The following is a 6,000-nucleotide window of genomic DNA, read 5'->3' as shown; positions in this document are numbered from 1 at the left end:
AATGTAAGGAAAACAGGCGGTTTCAAACTAGGGATTTCATGGTTAATTCTGCTCATAGATTATTAATGTATGAACTAAAGATTGACACATCCAGCCCAAAGCGGGAGAATGAAAAAATACTTAGTAGTTACCAAAGATCCGGAGCATGTCTTTAATCCTGCACCTCACACCATCTATGTGAGGTTTTTTAAGGTGAAAACGTACTTGAAAAAAGTCATAGTACCTGCTAATGTACTCAGTAAAGATCATAGTACAATTCAAGAAAATCCTACTTCAATTCAAGAATAGCCTACTGATAGCTATTGGTGACCCTTAGAGGATGCACATGTCAAGGCTCAAGAGAAGACCCAGATGCAGACAGTTTCGAAGTAACACAATTTTATTACAAAAACAGGGGGGCAGGTAAATGACAGGTCACGGGCAGGCAGAGGTCAGTAGTCCAGAGCAGAGTCCGAAAGGTACAGAACGGCAGGCAGGCTCAGGGTCAGGGCAGGCAGAGGTCAGTAATCCAGGGTGGTATGGCAAGGTACAGAAGGACAGGCAGGCTTAGGGCAGGCAGAATGATCAAAAGCTAGAAAACAGGAACTAAAGACAGACAGGAGCACGGGAAAAAACGCTGATAGGCTTGACAAAACAAAACAAACTGGCAACAGACAAACAGAGAACACAGGTATAAGTACACTGGGGATAATGGGGAAGATGGGTGACACCTGGAGGAGGGTGGAGACAAGCACAAAGACAGGTGAAACAGATCAGGGTGTGACACCATACTCACCTATTCTCTGCTGTTAGGGTCAAGTGGGGTGAATTAATAGAATAGAACATCAAGTGACAAGAACAATAACAAGGTAATGGAGACAGATGGTTTTGTTTTTGTCAAATAGACAGTTACCAAAATAAAATAAAAAAACATTTGAGTTGCCCATTTTAAACCTAAAATCAGCTTATTCCCAATTTCATTTTGTCTTGTTTTCTTCTTGCAGCCCTGTAACCTTTAGGAGTGACGGAAGAAAAGCCTCTGGCGTACAGCTAAGGGATTAAAGTAGAAAACCAAAACGTCCAAGGGCCCTCCTGGGGAAAAACAGCTGGTTTTTGGTGCATCTGTCACGCCCTGGTCGAGGTATTTTGTGTTTATCTTCATTAATTTGGTCAGGCCAGGGTGTGGCATGGGCTTTTGTATGTGGTGTGTTTTGTCCTGGGGTTTTGTTAGGTATTGGGTTTGTGGTTTAGTGGGGTTCTCTAGCAAGGTCTATGGCTGTCTGAATTGGTTCTCAATCGGAGGCAGGTGATTATCGTTGTCTCTGATCGGGAGCCATATTTAGTCAGCCATATTCTTTGAGTGTTTCGTGGGTGATTGTTCCTGTCTCTGTGTTTGTTGTCACAAGAGAGGCTGTTTAGGTTTTCGTGTTACGTTTGTTTTGTATTTTGTTCATTTGTTCTTCTTCATTAAAGAACATGAGTAACCACCACGCTGCATTTTGGTCCGCTCCTCTTTCAACAGACGAACGCCGTTACAGCATCTGAGAACACATTCTAGGACTAATGAAATAGGTGTCTTGAGGAGCTTACTGTCCCCCCTATTTTTACTTGTTTTTTCTGTCAATATACTGCAAGAAGAAAAATATGATTCTTGGCAGACACGTAAAATGATCAAAAACAAATATGGTTACTGACAAATGATACAATATCTAGATTGCAATATAGTCCGGCACAAAGGACCACGTAAAAAATGCTATAGAATTTGTAATGACTGTTGGTTAATTGGGTATGCCTAGTTCTGATTTGAATAAATGTAATAATAATTCTCTCTAGCTTGCAAAATGTGGAAGCCAACATTCCAAATTGGAAATATTGAGGAAACAGTACATCAAAATATAGATAACTATTTGAATAGCAACATTTGCAATCTTGTATAAAATATAGGCCTATCATGGCAATCAAATGATTCCTTACACTATGACAAGGATGACCTCTATGATAGTTTTGACTAGAGCATGGGTCTTGTAACACCAGGATAGTGGGTTCGATTCCTGGGATCACCCATTTGTAAAAAAATATACATAGAAAATGTATGCACGCCTGACTGTAAGTCACTTCAGATAAAAACATCTGCTAAATGGCATATATTATTATTTAAGTCAAATGCTTATAGGGAAAATCCTAGAGCGATAACAATAACAGTATGCTTAGTATCATGCGTCCATATCGGATTCATTTTTCATACAGTATACTATCTTAAATCAAAGAGAGGTCATAGGACTACTTAATCCACCCCAAAACATACTGTTCCTCTTCTACATGCTCTTTATGAAATTACAGAATTGAAGGAAGACCTGCATTTGACAGGCTCAATAAGGGATGATCCTTAAGCCTATGCTCCAGACATATATTGTGTATTTGACCTGTTTATTTGGGGGGAGGGTAATTTTATTTAAATGGGGGGCATTATCAGAACAGGCCCCATTACTTTATTGCATTGATGGTATTCCTGAAGATTTGTGCCTCATTAAATAGAGTTGCTGAAGCCTACATCCTCATTGCCCACTTTGACAGATGGACTGCTGGGAAGGGGGGGGGGGGGATTATGATATATAACTCACTGTAAATAATTCCTTATATGATAAGAGCATGGGGGTGATAAAGAGGGAGGGAGGGGGAGGTTGGGGAGGACGAGTGAGGCGGGGTCTTAGTGTCAAGACCTGACGCTGCAACCAGAACAATAGGCAGCACGCACACAACATTTGAAGCCCAATTGTGGTGCATGTTGATTTCTCAAAGTGACATCAAATCCCTCTAAAAAAGGCCCTGACTTAAGAATGCATTAAAGAAAATATCAATTCAACCAGTATGTGTATTACAGTAAGTTTGTGATGTGCGAACTGGGATCATCAAGTTAAGATCATCTTCACAGGCATCACAATATTTGTGATTATAGAGAGATTCATTATTTCTGTGGCGTGTCGTGTGTTGTTGTGGTGGGTCGGATTGGGTGGGAGACACGCACTACACAACGCCTAACTCCTTACGCCCCTGTCTCACTGGGACCAGTAATGCAACAAGTGCACGTGTGTGTGTGTGTGTGTTGGCGGGGGGGGCACAATGGAGAGTTAGTAGAAGAATAGATGCGTTGTCTTGGAAGTGAACCTACTCTATGCAGCAAATGCATAACTGCATGAGATTTATAATTATTCTGCCCATGCAATCTAAGCTGTGTGATGGTTCGTATAGCAATTTCTAAGTGAAAAGCTGTGTTCCTGGAAAGTGGTAAGACAAAGTGAAGCTTATCGTGGCAGTAGAAGTAGATTAGGCAGAGAAGAACATATGACAGAGCTCTATTGATTCTAATTCTGTTTCTTTAATAATCAGAAACATGTAGGAGCTAGTCAGGAATAACTCAACAACATCAAATACACAGATTAAGTCACACTGAGCTTCATAGCGTTTGTGAGGATTTGACTCAGTTTTAAAGTTACGGCCTTGAACTGTGTGGAATGTGAGAACAGCAAAATACATTTCTAAACTTTTATCCTCATTCTACGATTGGTAAGACACTGCTCTCCAATGGCAAGTCAGAGTACTGCAGAAGCCCTGGGTCTTGTCCCTGGGTTTGATGCACTTGATTCTTGTTTACCGCTTCAAGACCCAGGGCTTGAAGCGGTAAACAAGAATCAAGTGCATCAAACTACCTGCGGTCAAGTATGAGGACGTTTTTTACATTAACTTAGAGAACATTCTGACTATACACACTACTGTAAATATCATTGTTGAATAGATGTGAATGAGTAGCGAAAACTTAATCATAGACTTCAAAATAACACTTGACTCTCCTCTTTGTTCCTGACAACCTGGTTCTACTAGTGCTGCTCTGCTATCAGGATATAGATCTTGGGCACCTCCCTGTGGTATTACATAGTAACACAGGTTTTATTAATCCAGAAAATGAATTGGAATAACATTTCTGCCTGTTCTGTTTGTGGGCAAGATTCTCAAGTATTTGTTCAGATTAGATTGTTTCAGCTCACCAAAATTACCAGTGGCCATACTAACTAAAAGAAAAATGTATAATGTATTACACCCTTTATTGCTTGATTGTTACACTGAATTATTCCATGTGTACATATTGTAGTGTAATGTCTGTTTTACAGTGGTGGACAAAGTACCCAATTGTCATACTTGAGTAAAGGTAAAGATACCTTAATAGAAAATGACTGAAGTTAAAGTGAAAGTCACCCAGTAAAATCCTGCTTGAGTAAAAGTCTACAAATATTTAGTTTAAAATATACTTCAGGATCAAAAGTAAAAGTACATTTACAAATCATTTCAAATGTATTGTATTAAGCAAACCAGACAGCATGATTTTCTTGTTTTCTAAAGTTACGAATAGCCAGGGACACACTCAAACATAATTTACAAACAAAGTATTTGTGTTTAGTGAGTCCACCAGATCAGATGCAGTAGGGATGACCAGAGATTTTCTCTTTCAGTGCATGAATTAGACAATTTTCCTGTCCTGCTAAGCATTCAAAATGTAATGAGTACTTTTGGGTGTCAGGAAAAATGTATGGAGTAGAAAGTACATTATTTTCTTTAGGAATGTAGTGGAGTAAAAGTAAAAGTTGCCAAAAAATATAAATAGTAAAGTAAAGTACAGATACCCCAACAAATGACTTAAGTAATACTTTAAAGTATTTTTACACCACTGCTGTTTTAGTACAACTGACTTTAGGCTTGTTTGAACACTGTATGCTGCTATCCCATGAACTGATCAGGACTCATGATGCCATGTCTTTGTAACTCCCCCATTGTAAACAGAGATCGATGGAAGTAACTGAATGAAAAGTATGAAAAGTAGGAACCGGAGAAGAAAAGGGGGGAAGGAATGGGGAGAGATGAAAACAGGGAGGATGTATCGACAATGAGATGGAACTCCTGGTTGAATGTTATGCAAGTCACTTAAATTCCTCTGCCCAACAACAGCTCAGACTGTAAGCATGAGTCACACTGTATATGCCACACAACATCTCATCAAGAAAACCGAAATCTCCTGACCTCTAATCCATCCTCTGTAACAGTGATCTATTGATACCTGAGCCCTGACCCTTGACCCTGCATGGTGGCAGTGAGTGATGATGCAAGCATCCACCTGAAGAGGTCAACATCACATGGGTCAATGGGGGGGGGGGGGGGCATGGGATCAGGGATATATCACACAGATTGATATTACCAGCCCCGTAATGCTTACCCCTAACTCCCATTCTGACACAAGGAAGAAGGGGTTATCTACCAATAAGATGCTCCCTTGCCCCCACCACCATTAAGACACACAGCCCGCCTCCCAAACCAACAATTGAGTGATGAGCGAAATGAGAGGAAAAGTGGCATTGAAGCTTTAGAAAGCGTTTGCTCCGTGGTGATATCATTTGATTAAATTAATTTGATTCAGCATTTGTTATATAACTTCCTAAAAAGAGGGCACCAGCTTTTCCTACCACACAGGCCTAAGTCAGCAAACCATAATGAATGTTATTATGCATACATGCACACAATTTCAGCCCACTAAGTCTCAAGGGCTTATTTTGTGCCACAGCAGCATTTCTGACAATGGCCTCTATATCCTTATCCCATCATTTCAAAGCACTGTCACTAAGTAACTCTCATAAACACAAGGAAGTAACAGCTAAATACCTGGAATGGAGCCTGTCACCAAATGTATGTATGTAACTGGTTTACTATGGACCGAATACCTGTTTCTCTGGGGAAGAAAAAATGAAGAGCACATACTACAGTATATCTCAGATCCGTCAACAAGACAACCGCAAGTATGAAAGAGCTAATCACAGACATTCACAGAGGATCCAATATCAGATGCTTTGTGCAGTGTAGCTGTTAGCTAGCCCATGAGTCCTCTAAAATACAACCCTCCTGAAGCCTCCTGCTCGAGGGTTTACATGTGTCATTCAGAATGGAAATGAGGCAGACTAGGCTCTATGTTGAATGAAC

General features: G+C 40.2%; 1 protein-coding gene across 1 annotated transcript in view; it reads left to right on the top strand.

Annotated features, from left to right (window-relative positions):
* Nucleotides 1-731: 731 nt before the first annotated feature.
* LOC110523609 (G-protein-signaling modulator 1) overlaps nucleotides 732-6,000 on the top strand; it is a 51,252-nt gene continuing 45,983 nt past the window's right edge. Inside the window, exons 1-2 of the mRNA XM_036977281.1 lie at nucleotides 732-848; nucleotides 984-1,120. The gene's annotated coding sequence lies outside the window, so the exon portion shown is untranslated. The remainder of the gene's footprint in view (nucleotides 849-983; nucleotides 1,121-6,000) is intronic.

This window comes from Oncorhynchus mykiss, chromosome 5 (genome assembly GCF_013265735.2).
Source record: "Oncorhynchus mykiss isolate Arlee chromosome 5, USDA_OmykA_1.1, whole genome shotgun sequence".
NCBI lineage: Eukaryota > Metazoa > Chordata > Actinopteri > Salmoniformes > Salmonidae > Oncorhynchus > Oncorhynchus mykiss.
The sequence above is the reverse complement of the archived record's forward strand: the minus strand, read 5'-3'. Positions and strand labels throughout refer to the sequence as shown.